The sequence below is a fragment of the Alligator mississippiensis genome, chromosome 2 (genome assembly GCF_030867095.1).
Source record: "Alligator mississippiensis isolate rAllMis1 chromosome 2, rAllMis1, whole genome shotgun sequence".
Lineage (NCBI taxonomy): Eukaryota > Metazoa > Chordata > Crocodylia > Alligatoridae > Alligator > Alligator mississippiensis.
The window spans coordinates 252,806,775-252,824,131 of record NC_081825.1 but is presented as its reverse complement, the minus strand read 5'-3'; the positions used below and the strand labels follow the sequence as shown (position 1 = coordinate 252,824,131).

The window sequence follows — 17,357 nt, the reverse complement described above, 5'->3', positions numbered from 1 at the left end:
AGATCTGAAAAGAAACTTGTAATTCTGGGGGGTTCTGAGGGGTCAATAATTTCCAAGTAAAATATGTTTAGTTCACAAATAAAATAAAAATATTTAAAATATTTAACAGTCAAGGTCTACAACATTTACTTGCCTAGATTTTTTTTCTGATTAAGCATTATTAGGAGTAGAAAACTTTACACTTAGAACTTTTGTTCATCTTGTTGATAATGCATTAGCCAAAATAGAAACCAGTTCCTTCTTCTAGAGCTTTGTTTCTAGAATATGAATATTAACAAAAAGCAGTAAGAATTCATTGTTGTCAGATAAGTCACTAGATGTGATATGGATTCCTGACCCATCTCTTCTTCATGTGACAGTCTCCTGGACTTCAACCAGGCTCTGTAGTTTAGCAGCATATATCTTATATGTGACCATTGAACATACAGCATATATCTTGTATGTGACCCTTTCCTAGAAGATATAATTTTAGGCCATGTCTACACAGCATATTTACCATGTTCAGCTGCAGTGCCCTCAAGGACACAACACTGCTTCCATCATACGTAGACATACTATTAGATGTAATGCTAGGGGAGAAAAAGAAATTTCCTTTGACTCTTTTACCTATTAGCTTGCTAGTTCTGGGAAGACTTAGTTTGACCTTGGATTTTAGAAGAAAAACAACTTCACTTCTGGTAAAATGAGTACAATTGCATCAGTTGAAAAAAGAGCTCTTTCACTTTTGCAAGCCTCATCCCTACTGCCTAACTCTGTTAGCAAGAGTGGAGGTTTTTGTTAAATTAGATCTTGATTGTGCTATTATTTCAGCTTCTCTATTAAAAAATATTAATAAAAACTCCCAGTGCTATTTTAATGCTTCTGTTTCTAGGATAACTGTTTAATGCTTATAGGACTTTATTTTATACTGTAGCTTAGACTATTAATTTATGTGAACATAGAACACAACAATACTGTAAATTAAAGAAAATGTAATTCTGGGGCTCTCATAAATTAACATTTGAAAAAAATGTACACAGGGGAGAAATTAATAACTTAAGTATTACCAAGAAGATCAACTTTGAGTAAAATACAGCTTGAAGGTCTATTACAGAACATGCTAGCAATATAAAACCACATTTCTGTTTGAACAAATCTAATGCAGTACCATTTATGTTTAATTATCTCCAGTAAAAAAAGAACTAGAAATACTAAAAATAAAGAAAAAAGACATTTAAATGATTCTCTTATTCTTTTGCTTTCCTTAATCTATTATTTTGTTGAGAGAAATATTACCAAAATGGTAAATAAAATCAGAAAAGAAAAACAAATATTTTTTTTTTGAGTCTCCAAATCCTATACTTTATTACATAGTCTAAAACCTTAGGTCTATTATCCTTTAAAAATATTCTCATACAATCCAAATGTTCATTTTGAAACCTATTTATACCCAATGAAGTGTATGATTTTTCTATTCAGGTTGCTGAAAGGCAGAGTGAGAATTTATCTAAATTCAGCTAATTACATTTGGTCAAGTATTGTCCTAGGCACAATTATTCTGCAGATGCTAAATTCATGTTCTTCTAATCAACCATTGCTGCAGGGCCACAGGTTTAAAAATACACAGTCTAATTACATACATACATGCTGATATAGCTAAGACTTTAATAGTTTGTGGTGTCTCTCCACATCTAAACAAATAGAAGGTTCATGTAACAATTCTAGCCTAAAGAAGTAAAACAAGAACAAACAAAATACAACATTTTGGAATAAGTAACCTGTGTGTGACTCAATTTTGTAAAGTTTACAACTTTATTTTTAAACCACAGGTAGGCTCAGATAGTCAGTTATATTGTGCATCTGAGGAAAGAGTCATCATTTGGGCTGGTTTGTTTCACCATCCAATTAATTTCTAAATTATACCACATGGAATTGACACGTTGCCTTGATGCATTCATAGCTGTGATCAAGAGTTTTCATGGCTCAGTAACCCCCACCTGTGAAAAAAGCTCTCTTTTGTAAAGCTAGGAGTGTGTGGTAGAAGAAACACAGGCAGAGTTTTTACACCTCCTCTTGTCAGTCTGGATGATTCAGTAGGCAGGGTGGGCTGTGTGCCCTGTATCAATACAATTACATAATCAGTACCTGTAAGTTAAATCACTCCTCACACCCACTAGTGAAAATATGACAATAAAGCTATTCTCATTATGATTTTTTGCACTGAAAGTAATTATATATAGTTTAGAAACTATAGCTTTGAGCATTATTTTTCAATATCTAGAACTTTTTGTTCTCCATAGGCATAAACCAAAAAAAAAGAGAGTAATTTCTGAAGAGGTGCAGTATGTAATTTTTGCAGCAATAAGGCAGTAAAAAATCATAAGGATTTTTTTTGTTTAATTAACTGAAGGTCCTATAAATGTCAGCAGTGTTTCTATATAAATGCAGTCTCTGATTTAAGAACTAGCTGCATTATACAAACAGTAAAATAGCCATATAAAATAGCTCTTTAAAGGGAGCACCAATTATACTTAAACACATTCAGTAAGAGGATTATTATTCTCGGGGATAAGTAGCACTGCAGCATCATAGTCTTAACTTTAAACTAATTACTGGTACTGTATCCTGGTAATGTTACATAGAGTCTATTGCCCCCAGCTCTCTATTCAACATAGGCTCTTATAAAAAGTTGTTACCACCTGATTGCTGTGATACTGTCCACATAAATGAGTTATTAATATGGTAAACAGATGTCCATATCACAAAAACCTCCATCTCAATTAATGGTACCTCTGAATAGGCACCTTTTCCAGCCTACTCTACAATTTCAACCTACCACAACAGTGGTGGCAGCATTAAGTGCTGTGGCTCCCACAGCTACAGCAATTAATGCTTCCATTGTTCTGCCTGTTCCATTCAAACAAATCTCTGGACTTGTGAGGCATCCTTTTCCTTGCATATAATGTGCACCCCAATTTTGCTCAGCTGGTTTGGGGGGAACAGTTGCAGGTTTATATAGAATAAAATGCAGTACATCCCTTGTATGGGAGGAGCAACGAACAAAGTTCTAGTGTCTGCTTGTGTCCTTTCAGTTCATAGTCATGAGATGAAATGATTCCTTTTTTAGTTTGGATCCTGTAAACTTTCAGGTATGCTGCTCCTTTCACTGCCACATCTAGGGTTTAATCTTTTGAGAGAAAATTCCTTTCTTTATCGAATACATCCTTAGTAGCTTAATTCCTTTCAATCTGGATAGCTTTCTCCTATTAAGAAGAGAGGCTGTGGGTCTTCTTTAGAGACTTAAAATAATCTTGGCCTTTTATTCTTGGGCACATTGCGAAGATGAAGGTATTTTCCCTAGGTATTGGCATTCCATATAAAAATGCTGATTAAAATTTCAGAAATAACAGATTGCTATATTCTATGCTTTCTATTTAATCTGGAGAAGTGATTCTGAACCAGGGTGCCATGACACGCAGGGTGTTGCAGAGTGCCATTCAATGCTAGAATTGTTGGGCATGCAAATCTAATTCACAAGATAAACCCAGAAATTTCAAATGGGAATCCATAGTGTTAAAAGCATTCTGATCTGTTGTCAGCTTTCTGAATTCCTCACAACAGAAAAAATGCTCTATTCTTTTTTCTTTAGCTGAAAACCAAGTGAAAACTAAGAGCTGACATTTTCCAAGGGGTGACTGGATTATATTGAGAGGTGCCTGGAGTCTAAAAGTGTTGAGAACCATTGCCTTAAACATTATTCAGTGTCAGCTTGTCTAGATCAGGGACTGAAGCCCCCCAGGATGAGAATCTGCTTTATACTCCGGAGAAGAATCAGAAGGAAAAGGTTGAAAAACATTTCACCTTCCCATGAGAATGAAAACTACCTTTCCATCAAATTTCTTATCTTGATCTTTAATTATGTTTGTTTATTTATTTACCTTAAGCAAGGGATGAAGGAGAAAAATTCTTAAGAAAAGCTAGAGCACAATGTGGACCTAAAGCCCAAATCCCCTTCTAAGACTGAAATTCCCTGTCCATAATGACTTTTCCCCTTTCATCTTACACCACCAACTATGGAATGAATAGTAATGTGGAGTTTGCTAGCTTAGACAAAGCATACGTGTCTTGTTTAAATGCCAACAGAGTTCCTACTCTATAGAGGACTTCAGGAGGAGAAACAGTAACTTTGGGAATAGATTGTAAGTCTCAGAGAGGAATTTTGCAGTCCAGACCCTTTGTTAATTCTTCTGTGGCTCTTCAGCTCAGTAGAATCTAAGTTTGTAATGAATAAAATCTGAAAGTGAATGATTCAGGGAATATAATACTCCTTTTTTTTTAAAGTTAACCTTATAGTTCATTGAAAAAGGCAGGGCAGGCTGGCACCTTACTCTAGGTGCAGATGTAATGTGCTTTAAGCACGCAGAAAGCACTTTACAGCCATAGCAGAACAATTGTTCACAGCACATAAAGCACCTTAAAAATGGTGGATCCTGCTCTATGCTAAGATGGATGGATGTGTACCAACCTAAATCACTTTCTGTTAGAGCACTTTATTGAATGTCTGTGCCAGCTCCCATAGAGGGTTAACTTAGAGCTTGATCACCACCATCCCAGGCAGCGTTGTACTGGGCTGCCCTAGCCTTGGGCAGAGTTCATTTGCTTTGCCTGAGCCTTGGGGTGGCCTTGCCCCACAGTTGTACTGATCCCAGCTCCATGTGAAGCCTGGGGTGTGTGGGGGAAGAGGCTGTTTCTCTCTGTGTGGCTGGCTCAGCCCCAAGTGTGCAGTAGCTTGGCTGGGGGGTGCTGCAGGGGAAGGAGTCTGGTGTCCCTTTCCCATTAGCCGCTGCTGAAACAGCCCCTCTCCCCTGCCCTGCCACCCCACCAGCTGGAAAATGTGCTGAGGTGGGGAAGGCAGCCCCCTGCTATGAGGGCCCCCCACAACTTGCTGGCTTAGGGGATGGGGGCAGGGGGAAGACCAGGTCTGTGCCGTATAGAGGGTCCCTTCCATCCTACTCTGGCTGCAGTTCTCGGTGCAGCAAAAAATTAGAACATCCCCGCACTCCATGCTTTTTGCTGGGGGCTCCATTCCTCCATCCCCCCTCCAAGCAACTTTGCAGCTGGAGCCAGCAGCTTCAGAGCAAGGCTGGTCCAGCTTTGTGCTATGCTGGGTATTGCAGCCAGGTGTGGGGAAGGGAGTCCCTCTGCCGCAAGGACCCCCCAACAGCTTTCTGGCTGAGAGGCTGCAGGGGTTGGCCCAGATCTGCATGACATGGGGGCTCCCTTCTTCCCCCTGCCTCAGTTCCTAGTGCAGCTCTGCTGATGCTGCTGGCTGTCACTGTTAAGAGGCTGGGGCAGGGGGTAAAGGAGCCCCCCACCACAGGGGCCCTCCAGCAGCTTGCTAGCTGAGGTCTTTAGGAGGAGGGCTGGGTCAGGTCCACATGATGGCGGGGGGGGCGCATTCCTCCATCCTGGCCCCACTTCCTGGCATGGGAAAATGCTGGGCTGGGCTACACCTCCTGCAGGTGCTGGGGGCTACTCTTAAGAGGCTTGGGCCAGGGGAAAGGGAGCCCCTCCCACAGTGGGGACCTGGTCTGCCCCTCCCTCCCCCCAGGGATCCCTAGTAAGCTGTAGGGGAACTCTCGCGGCAGTGGTGGGGGGTCCTTTTCCTCCTACCCCAGCTTCTTGACAGTGGCAGCCAGCACCTGCAGAAGGGTCAATCCTGCTTGGTGTTTTCCTGCACTGGGAACTGGGGCCAGGGGAAAGAGATTCTCCTCACTGCAGGAACCCAGCCCAGGCCCCCCAAAGACCATGGTAGGGAGGCTCCAATTCCTGGGTCCTCCCCTCCCCCCAGCCACTGCTGACAGTTGCCAGCTGGTGGGAGGGTAGGGTTGGGGGAGGCTGCTTCGGCAGCCTCTTGGAGGTGCCAGGAGCGCCCCTTCCTGCTGCCCTTGGCCAGAGCAGGCAGGCACTGAGCACCCTCCTCCCACCCCACTGAACAGCGTGTTCAATGGGAACGTGCTCTGGCTGAGCACTTTACGTGTGGTAAGTAGCATGCTTTCTGCCAGGGGCTTTTTGAATGTCTGTACTTAACCTTAGACACTAAAGTCAGCCTGTCCTGCCTTCTGTCTGATTTCAGACTAACATAGCTAAGTGCCTTTTATATTTCATTTTGATGTATTTTTTTGTATTTGAAACACATAATTGTCTTTCAGAAATTGTCAGGAGGAGACAGGAGGAAGTAGGGACTGGCTTTTTTTGCATCAGGTGGGGCATTCAGTACTGGGTAGTTTTTGGACTAACCACTCCACTGGTTACTTCTAATCCAAGCTTAAAATGTGTTCTTTACATCTAGAGGGGCAGGCATTTTTACTTCCTCTCCCTAAAAAAAAGCTTTGTGGAACATTGATCTGTAGCAAATTTCATACCTTATGAATTACATAGTAAATCAGGGACCAGTATTGGCCAATTTGATCTTGTCAGCATAATTATTGAATTTCATAACTGTGGCATTATCAGCTACCAGTTAGCCAAATGGCAACTAGTCTTTGCTAGCTTTGCAATATAAGGACTCTAGTCCTTGCAAAGAGTCAGATCCTTGGGAATCCCTATTTTCTAGGATTCCTTGAACCAATATAAACTTTACCAGGTTTTGGTACAGAGAGGGTGCATCTGCACGAGACACTAACTGTGCAATAATACTGTGCAGTACCGTGTCACAGCACAAACATTATTTGGCTACAGCACAGTTGCATCACTAAAAGAGAGTGTGCTGGCGCTACTGCGCAGTAATGCCAGATACTGTGCATTAATTTAGTACTTGATTATACAAGTACTAAACTTAGTGCACAGTAACTGTGACACAGTAATGAACGTGTCGACGTGCCCAGAGATGAACAATAGCTGGCATAGAAGCTGCCATTACAGCACATCACCCTTAGGTGGCAGAAGAACATGTAATAGCTCTTCACTGAGCACATGACAGTTGTATGTTGTACTTAGGCTGCTGCCTTTTGGGGGGTAATTTTGCACCAGATTCTAGTAGATTACACTGGCATAGGTCTGCCCTTTTATACCAGTGTGTATAAATGTTGTGTGTCCAGGCCCTGAAACTCAGTTTTAGAATAATTCCTCCACATTCATTTTGGTATGTAAGTAGATCATAGCTGGCAAACCCTACTGAGCCAAGCCAATCTGCATCCTCTACTCACAACACAAAGTCAATGCTGTCTTTTTCTGAGATGGAATAAGAAACATGAATGGCTATGCTTATCTATTTTGTGAACCTATTAAGTGGATTTTTGGAATAGTGCCTCCACTTAATTACACACAGGCAGATATTTCACCTAATGGTATCTAGAGTTCAGGAGTAAATCAGTTACATCCATTACACCTTTTATGCAATATGTAAGTTTTCAAAAACATTAGACTTTTCCTTGCATATGTAAAGCATTCTGAACAGAGCAGAAATCATAGACCTGCCCCTCATACTCCATATTTGAAGTTGAAAAGTTAACGTAATTTTCAATTTCAGTATCTGTTCACCTCTCTTTTATTTATTCTTCATAAGGCATTATCCATAGGTATAAGGATACAAATTAAGTTCCTTTTGAGCTGAATTACTGATTGATTGATTAATTTTGGAAGAAAAGGAAGTCCATGGTATTAAATAGCAGGTTTTTAGGTGTGTAGTGCAGGTGATATTTATGAACACATAGTAGGTGTGCATAAATGAATATGTTTGTGTGCATGCAAAGTGGTATTTTATTGAAGAATGTAAAGTAGGTTGTCATGGAGATTAAAAGCTTTGAAATGCTATTCATTGGTGGTAGTTATGGTTGCTGGGCACAAGGATATTAGTTCTAACACCCTGAATCTTTCATTGTCATAAAAACAATTACACTTTTATCTTCACTGCAAGGACTATTCTAGCAGGATAAATAAATACAGACACATGAACACATCCATCTTAACGGTAAACATGGTAACATTGTGACCCATCTTGAGTCAAAATTACATGGCTTTAGTTTCTAAACCATTACGATGCTTGCTTTTCGTTACATGGCCTTTCAGGCAGTTTACAAGATGGACAGAATCAGTACATGCATCAAAAGGCAAAAGAAAAATGAGAAGTTTTGCACTCTGCATAGTCACTGGAAAAAGAAGGTTTTCTTTAGAAGGAACCAAAACAGAAATGAAGAGCTTGTAATGTGTTGTGTTACCATTTGTCTGAAATACAATATTTGTATAAAATTTCCTCAGGGTTCTGTGTAGCTAGGCAGCTAAGCATTTCTGTCACTTTTTACTTAAAATGATTATAGAAAAATCTTATTGACCATTTTATCTTTGCAGGAGCTCTATTTTCTGTACAAGAACCCTGATGTTTGGCAGAGTCAGTTTGGCTAGTCTCTTAACCAATAAATCAATGAAAAAGTTGCAACATAAACTGCACACATACACAACACCACAGACATTGAGTGAGTAATATAGTTTTCATAACAGACTTGAAGTGATGATTATTAACTAGAATTATATATATTTATATTTAAACTGACACCACAGAATTCTTTTGAGTCTTGACAGATATGTGGAATATTTAAATGCAGTAATTGCAGTTACCAGACCTCCTGGGATTAACCTGCTGGAAAGAAAAGTGACATTTTGCAGAGAGAAAAAATGAATTTATAATGTAGAAAAGAAGCTTAAAATGAGGTTATCCCATATCTGTTTATATCCAGTCAGGGGGAAAATATGTTTATATGTAGTCATTAATATTCTGTATAATATACCTCACTTATACTTAATTATAGAGATTTAAAAAAATATTTATTGATTTTTATGTTTCATAAGATAGCATAGTTTCAACACAAATAAAAACCAGGAGGAAGCATTTCAGCTCGTTCAGTACTGAATTCACATTCTGAAGCTGATACTGTGCCATCAAGAATAACTCAACTAAATTTAACAGATTTATATCAGTATGGAGAAAATGATATAAGAAGTAGTAATACCAGGGACCAGAAATGTAGGCCAGTCATTTTCTGGATAATTTCTATACCCTTCAATTATAGGGAGGATTTAGTCTACCAGCAATACCTACCTTTGAATTTAAAATTTATCTGACAAACACTAACTACTAGCCTTCAGTTTCAGTGTGCCAGCTTTTCATGTTTGAACATCACTGAGTGGTACAGCCCTGTATGAACTCGTACTTATGCAGAGACACCTGTATACTATATTAGATGCTAGCCTTTGATCCCACATGCTTATGTATCTGAACAGCATCCAGCACCATCTTAAGTCTGGCTTTACAGATGGACTTCTAATGTACACATACCAATACAACTATCCTTTTTTGAGAGGAGGGCACCATGCAGTACAGACCCCTTTGGTGACAAGAACAGTGCTAACCCCAAGACACACCAGTAGCTAATTACACACTTTCCATAACTCTCACCATGTCACAACCTGACAGTTGATTACAGTTTAGTTATCTTATGATTTGGTGACAGTTCTAATAAGTAACATACAGAGTTAGCATAGAAGCTTCTGTACCATATGCTTTACTCACAGATTAGGCACGAGCAATCCAGAAATCTATGGAAAATAATAAATACCTGCCCAGTCTTTACCACTTAGAGCCTTAGAGTTTTGGTTAGGGTCCATCTAGGGCTCCAAGAACCTTGTGCATCCCATACTTCTTTTTGAGTCTTCCTGTTGTCAACTGATGCATAGCCTCTCTACTTAAAAGTTCTGTAAATTAAATAGAGATGTTTCCTTTGAGCAACTTCAAAGATGGTCAGGTGTGTAAGTCCATCTCTCATACTCTCCCCATTGCATCAGCTAGGAAAACTGTTTTTCTTGGCCAGTCAGGGTGTTTAGGAGGGGCCCAGTTAAATGGAGAACCTTCATAGTTGATGACTCTTGTTAGCCCCTCTGCCAGGTATAAGGAATTCTCCTGGTAAGTCCTGGGCATTTCAGCTCAAGATGAAGCTTACACAGCAAACATGAAAGGAGAGACTGCAGTTTACAAAACATATTACTGAAACAGGACTGAGTTGTGGATTGATATAGAGATTGAGGTATGTATTAATTTAGCATGGAGTTCTTGGAAATGCCTGAAGTCTGTCTACTTCATGAAAACCAAGACACTTTAACCAGCCCTCCTCAAAACCAGCCAGCTGCTCCTCCACATATTACAATTAGAAGGAAATCTTTGGAGAATGTTGAGCTTTTCCTCTACCAAGGAAGCCACCTTTTGCAAAAAGTGAACATAGATGACAGCATTCAGCACTGGGTAAAATCTGCTAGTGCTGTCTTTGGACATCTCTCAAATTCTGTCTTCAATGATCATGACATCAGGACCTAAACCAAAGTTCTCATCTACCAGGCTGTTGTCATCCCTACTCTGTTGTGTAGCCAGGAAACTTGAATGACATATTGGAAACATGTGAAAGCTTTGGAATGCTACAATAAGCAATTTCTTTTGGAAAATCCTCCATATCATTGGGAAGGACAGGAAAACAAATGGCAGCATTCTGGCTCAAGCAAACATCGTTGAACCCACATTTATACAGCTCCACCTCCCTTGGACAAGACATATCATAAGGATGTCTGACAACCAGCTCTTGAAATAGGTCCTATGTTTCCAGCTCACTGAAGTTCACTACTCTGTGGTAGGCAAAAGAAGACATTCAAGGATTGTCCTTGAAGGACAATCTGACGAAATGTAATATTAACATGAAAACCTGAGAGACTTAGCACTGAATCATCCCCAATGGTGCCGTGATGTATGACAAGGCATCAGACATTTTGAGCAAACTTGCCTCACTATGGAGGTGGATAGATGAAAGAGACTAAGGGAAGGAACTGTGACCTGACATCACCAGGATCTACTCCTCCTAGAACTATTTGCCACATCTTCATTTGAACATGTGGATCTTAGGTCAGTCTCCTCAGTCGTCTATGAACTCACCACAAGAAAGTGTGCCACGGTCAGATGTTAACTATTGTCAAAATATGGACACAGGTGACTAAAATACAGCTTTGTATTCCTGCCTGGATCCCTCAGGCTTCACCTTTTCTGAACCCAGTAATTTTTTATTAAGCTAGTGTATGTGATTAACAATGATCTGTATAACTACTATTCTGAAAAGTAACACTTTAAAGATATTATTCAGATTCAACAGGAGTTTAACATATTTGATTAATAGACTGATAAATACCTGTAATTTAATTGTTGCATTTTGTAATCTGTCAAAAAATTAGGATTCATTCTTGAAACTATAACACTTGTACTAATAATGTACTAACTTAAATCACCTAGATTCTGCAAATATCTCCATAATAATTTAAAGGTTTTAAAAATTCTTCTGTGATTTTAAGATACCTGGAGCCCAAAATTTCAATGAGATCATATTGTATGGAGTTACAGAATATATTCTTAAAAAAAAAAAAAAAAATCACTTATCCTAGATCAATAAATTATCATGTTAGGACCAGCTCAGTTTAAAACTCTCTCCCCTCAGTATGATGGGGCTGGTAGGCACTAATGCATGCTAAAGATGTTCCAAGGTGTAGTATATCCTATAGCAGTTGAATTAGGCAACATTTTAAAATACTGCACATTTTGCATCCCTTTTCAGAGCTATGTGATGACCAGAAGCTATATATCTTATGAAGAAATAACATCACCATTACACTAGATCTAAGTTAAGATTAGGTCAGTCAACATATGTAAAGAAATTCCAGCTGAGGCTGGCATTATATCTTTTAATAGTTCAAGCAAATATAACAGAATGATCACAATTCATGGTATATGATATGCAGCATTACAGGGGTCATAAAAGTGAGGGATGGAATATGCCAGCTTTCCATGTTACTGTTTTTTTTAGTTTGTAACAGGCTCTACATTATGTTCAGTAAGTGCAGTTGTATTTTTATTAATTCTAATGGATTATACCTAGCTTTAGTGTTGTCCAAATGATGTGAGTAGGAGTTAGAAGCATTCAGGAAAAATGGAACTGTTTGGATAAAACTTTAGAAGGCTTTTAGATGTGTCATAGTTCCAAGTCATTAGAGTCTTGATTCTCCTTCAGTGATTTCATATTTTCTTCCTTTAGTGAAAAATAAGGAGTTCAGTTTATTTGCCTCATGTTTCCCTTGATTGTCCAGGGTAATCATGTTGATATTTTTACCGAGAGCAAACAGTGGGCTTAAATTATACTTAAAAATAAAAGGTATTTTATAGGTTTTGTGCAGTTTTGATGTTTAGACCATTTATGTGCTAAATTCAAAGGTAGGTGCACAGCATTCCCCATTGTTCAGAACTCTCTGTCCAGAAGCATCTCTTTCTGGAGAGATCTAACTTTGCAGCCTCTTCATCTTAAGGTGCAGACAGAAACAACATTTTTTTTTTGCCTGATCTGGTCCCTGAAAGTGCTCTACAGCCATGAGCAAACACGAGTACACAGCAGAGGTTGGCTGACATCTCAGCCCTGCTCCAGGCACTATTTTCACTGGCAGTAGCAGCTGCCATCCGGGTCATTAGTTTAATGTGCATTAAGGTGATTTAGGCTCACGTCTACACATGCACACATTAAAGCACATTAACCCTGTGGGTGCATACTAATGTGGGACTAAAGTTAGTCCCAAGTCAGTCCATATACAACGTAAATGCACCTTAAAGTATCTACATGTACATTAATAAGCTTTAGCTAGTCATGCCTCAATTTGATACTTACTTTTGCTCTACAGTATCGAATTTAGGCACGAATAGCCTAAGACAACCATTTTTAAGGCACATTAAGGGCACACATGTAGACGCACACCCTTAATGCACTTTAAATTGGGCTAAAGTACCTTAAATGGGCACATGTAGACATGCCCAGTGGGCCTTGATGGAAACTTTGTCTCAAACTAGTTTTTAGAAACCAGTTGACTGTTGCTGTTTTCCTGGACCATTATTCTAATGCATATCTACTTTCCCTACAAGCCAATTCCCAAAAGCAAACCTCTAAATAAAATTTTCTAGCCATCAGGGCTTGGAGAGGGGAGGAGCATTGCTAGGGAAGATGGGGGAAAGAGCATTGCTAGGGCTTGCAGTCACTCTAAACACCAGCACTATTTGCACTTCCCTGGGATCCAATAGTGAGTGTCTGTTGGGCCTGGGGGATTGTTGCACTTCATGGTGCTTCCTGTAAAGAGCCATGACTTACAACAGGGAACTGCATTTCTGTCTGTACCTTTAGGCTCTTCCTAAGGACCTGCGCCTTTAGGCTCTTGGTTATGACTTGGCCCTCTAGCCCAGTCACATTCACAAGCTCATCGTCTTCTGGAGGAATACCCAGTTCTACAAAACAGCACCACCCACTATCTGTCTTTCAAACTTCAGTAACATTAGAACTGTCCTCTCCTCTAAATTCCAGCCCCGGAGACCTGTACAAACACCCAGAAGCAGATTTCTGCCAGTCCCTCACCATTTTATTCTACACCTTTTTGAAGACACTGGCTTTTGTTCATCTTTTGTTTAGCAGCTTTTTAGAAGCCCATTGAGTTCCAACTTTCAGCTCCCTTAGAAAATAAGGAATAGCCTAATTTCCTTCTTTGGCAGCCCCTGGAGCTTGGCTTGCTTTGTCTCAAGTCTAATACCCACCAGGTATCACTGTTGGGGATAAATGAACAGTATTGGCAAACCTCAAGCATCCTGGACCTTAAAGAGCCAGACTATTTTGTTGTAAGTAGAACCTAATTCAATCCTAAAAGCTGAAATTTTCTAAGAATACAGTATACTTATATGTATATAAAGCAATGTAAGTGAAGAAATCAGACATAAGAATGGGGAAACATTGCTTTTTGCTGACGTAGGATCAGCCTCTGGTCATAATTTGCATTTTAGGAGTGATGTCAGTGCAGCCCCAGCTAAGGCTGCAGGCTTGATGGCCTGGTGCCTGCCTGGACTGGACCATTGCTCACGTGTTCACTTGTCTTGAAGTCGCTATGGAGATGCCTGACTTTCCTGCCACACTTGGTGCTTTGGTGATGTTGTTAGTTGGGAGGTGTTAGTCTCCACTGCAGCTCACTGAGGGTAATCTGGATAGGGATTTCCTCTGGGGCTCCAACCTGCCCTACACCCTGTCCTAGTGCCACCCAGATGTTATGCCACTGATTACACTGGTAGGTCCTGATAAGTGGTCTGGTTTTTTTCTTCTTTGTCTTGTTGTAGGCTCACAAATGTTTCAACAGAAAGTCACAGCTGAACAAAAGAAGAGGACTAGAGGACTTTCCTCTCACTCTCAGGTAAGCCTCGCGAGTTGTCCCTGTTGGGCCTTATGTACCTCCACTCTTTGTGGTGCCAGCCCTCCAATAGTTAAAAGCTAACAAAGAAAAAACCCTGTCTGGGTTTTTGCTCCTCTGAGCCTGACACTTTTCAACTCTTGATCAGCTGTTCTCCTCCTGGGTCGTCTCACTGTGATGAGGGCCTGTGGTGAAGTGGGGCTCCCTGCCTAGCCACAGTGCTAGGTTCCCCACTGGCCTTTGGACACGCCTCCTACTTAACTTTCCTGCCATGTCTTGTTCTTAATTAATTAGTTGTTAATTAAGGTGGGAGACTGCTCATTTTATGCCCTGATTCCAGGGGCACCATCTGCAGCTTCAAACCTTCCCTACACTGCAGCCCATGCCTCGCAGATGGCATCCAGATGTTAGTCACACCACCCCCACACTGGGCTCCAGAATCCTCCCATCAGGACCCTCCTTTGATCCCTCTACTCAGGTGGTCTACTCCATCATCATTCAGGCTGCTGAGCTCCCTGTAGCTATTTCTCTGTTGGGCGTGGTCCCCTCAGGACCTTTGGCCACACAGGCCCTGGCCTCACCTCTAAGGCCAGGCAGGACCTCAGGCCCCCATCTCTGGGCATCCCTCATGGTGGGCCCCTGGCCCTTTTGAACTCTCTGGTCCTGGCCCCAGCATTGACCAGTTGAGGGGGCACTATCTCCAGCTTCACTAGGCCCACACTCTCTCCGGGTCCACTTTCCAGGATGTGGGGAGCTGGGGTACCTCACACCATGACTGGTGCTCTAGGGTCTCACAGGGGACTCTCACTCCCACCCTGGAGCTTCAGGTCATGGTGCTACCCTGACATCTTACATTTGACCCACATTCAGCCTCCCAGCAGTGGAAGACTTACTGGGGCCAGGACTTGCCTCTCTCATTCTGGGGCTGAGCCCCATTCACTCGGCCTCTGACCCAAACCTCAGCCTCAGGCATCCAAAGACTTATCTGGGACTATTCCCCTTACTTGGGGATACTCATCTCTTCTCCCCTCACCCAGGGCTCCAAACCGCCCCCTCACCTGGGGCCATGGGGCTTCACTCCCCGGTGGAGTCAGGTGGCCGCAGCTGTGCCTGGCCCCAACTACATTTCCTTGGGGTTCTATTCCCTCACAGGGCTCAGGTGGCTGCAGCTGTGCCTGGCCTCCACTCTCCCTCCTCAGGGTCTCTCAGAGTCTTGTACCCCACAGGGCTCAGGTGGCCTCAGCCATGCCTGGCCCCCAGCTACCTCCAGTGGTATGCAAACCCACCCAAAGGTAAGGGCTAGGGTTAAGGCGCCCCTACCCACCTTTCACCAGGGTGATCACTAGCCTGTCATTTCCTGGGGGCTCCCATGCCACTGAGAGCCCCACCAGGCCACCCACTCCCAGCAGGGTGCAGTTTTAGGTCATGCCCAGGACCAGGAGCCTCCTAACCATCCCCTACAGCTCCTGCCCTTACCTCCAGGATGATGCACAAAGCCTCACAGCCAGGCAGTGTTGCTGCCTTCCCTGCCAGCAGGCAAATGATCTATTTATATGGGTGGCCAGAGATTTAAAATGGCTGCCACAATCAAGCACCTTCTGGCTGCTTGGCTCCAGTCTTAAAGTGGCAGGCACCAGCAGTGCCCTGCCACACACCTTCCTCCTTTAAATGGTACCTAAGGGTTTCCCCTACTGCTCCTCCAAAACAGGATCCCACCAGAGCCAGTGGGAGCCTCCAAGTGGTGAGCACCCTCAAAGGTATTCTGCCACAGGGCCCTTCTTGACCCTGCACTTAGGTCACATGTCCCACACCTGTTTATGACTTAGTTTTGGCCTGTGGCCAACTGCAGATCCCCTTTAAGCAGTCCCAGGGTTAAGGTATGGCCTATCTGGCTGTCTCTCTTGGCCGACCTGCTCGGGTCCCTAGCAGGGAATGCAAGAAAGGGAAAAAACCTCCAGCAGAGCTTCATGTCATTTTTCTCCATGGCGCCTTCGCAGTCTGTTTCCCAGGTCACCAGAGCTCAGCTGAGCTCTCCTGCTGGATCACAGCCAGCTCCCCGGTGCTGGGAGTCTCTGACCCAATGTCTCAGATCTTTAGGCACAGCCCTCCTCCTCCCAGCTCCCTGTCTACACTCCTCTCTCCTTCTAGCATGAGTCCCCAGCCTCTGTCACTCTGGGGCCTCTCTAGTTGAATGGAGCAGCTACTCTGGAACTGTGGCTCCCATGGCATCCTTCTTTCTTTTGGTGCTGCCATTTCTCTCCCAGTTGACACGTCTTCACCTGCAGTAAGTTTTACCAGGTTTTCCTTTTCTCCTTCACAAGTGATAACTAGTAAAAGATAAAGGTCATCATTATAACAACACCTCCATTTGGTGGCAGCATGTGCCTCCAGGGGTGACTGGAAAGTCCCACTTACGGGTTAAATTGTGGGATGACATGGAGATCCCTAAGGATGTCCTCTCTCTGCAGGTTCAAGGCAGATGAGAGATGATCCACAGACTCCTGCTTAACCTGCACAAACTCCTGCAGCATCCCTTTTGTATGCCCAGCAAAGGCTACATAGTGCTCCTTGGAATACCACCAGGTATGCCACACAGCAGTATGTAGGGCTTCTTGATCCTGTACCTGATCAGAGCTAAACACTGGCTGTGGGATATTTGCTCTTCTTCCCTCCATTGCCTGCCCTCCCTGATTCAGGAATAGCTGCACTCTGTCATAGAAGCCAGTATGTCCATCTTTGTGCAGGTATGAGTCTTCCTCTGCCTGGAAGCTTTCTGAGCACCAGTTTGTGACCACATCCTAGGCTCACTGTCAATTGCAGTGTCAGAACTGAAAGTAGAGGAAGATGAACAGGAGTTCATTGTTTTCCCACTGTTGCCCTGGTAGCATGAAGAGCTCCCCAACAAAAGTTATAAGGACATTCAGCCAGCAGCCTGCCTCATTTGCCCTGATGATTCTCAACATGCAAAGTTCACTTTCTACTGTGCTCCCTAGGCCCTTGGAAAGTAGGGCTTGGGCAACCATCATACAACTGCCATGGGGTACAGTAGGGGCCAATTGGGTACAACCAGGGCCCCTAACTCCCAT

The 17,357-nt window shown here is 42.4% G+C and overlaps 1 long non-coding RNA gene across 1 annotated transcript; it reads right to left on the bottom strand.

Annotated features, from left to right (window-relative positions):
- Positions 1 to 1,333: 1,333 nt before the first annotated feature.
- Positions 1,334 to 15,857, bottom strand: LOC132248792 (uncharacterized). Its single transcript, XR_009460209.1, has 4 exons — positions 15,748 to 15,857; positions 11,939 to 12,092; positions 9,594 to 9,729; positions 1,334 to 2,095 (listed from the first exon to the last, which is right to left on the bottom strand). It is a non-coding gene; the product is annotated as an uncharacterized LOC132248792 (long non-coding RNA).
- Positions 15,858 to 17,357: the final 1,500 nt, after the last annotated feature.